This window comes from Aptenodytes forsteri, unplaced genomic scaffold, assembly GCF_000699145.1.
Source record: "Aptenodytes forsteri isolate BGI_AS27 unplaced genomic scaffold, ASM69914v1 Scaffold15, whole genome shotgun sequence".
Lineage (NCBI taxonomy): Eukaryota > Metazoa > Chordata > Aves > Sphenisciformes > Spheniscidae > Aptenodytes > Aptenodytes forsteri.
Genome location: NW_008795129.1, coordinates 11351285 through 11351552, shown reverse-complemented (window position 1 = coordinate 11351552; position 268 = coordinate 11351285).

Below are 268 nucleotides of genomic sequence, written 5' to 3'. Positions count from 1 at the left end.
GCTTGAATAATGCGTGTAAGGGGGTTTTTTTTTTCTTTTTTTTTTTTTTAAACCAAAAAACCCCCAAAAATTATTAATTTTCTCATCATTTCCCCTAACATCAATGGAGGCACCTGCTCTAGTGATAACACATTGAAAGAACAGTATCGTACACACTGTCTACAGCGCGGAAATGTACAAGCACGAGGTACACGAACCCGAGGCGGGGGGAGCGGGGACAACAGCACACAAGATTTACATTGAGGAGGGAGGCGGGGGGGGGGCGGCC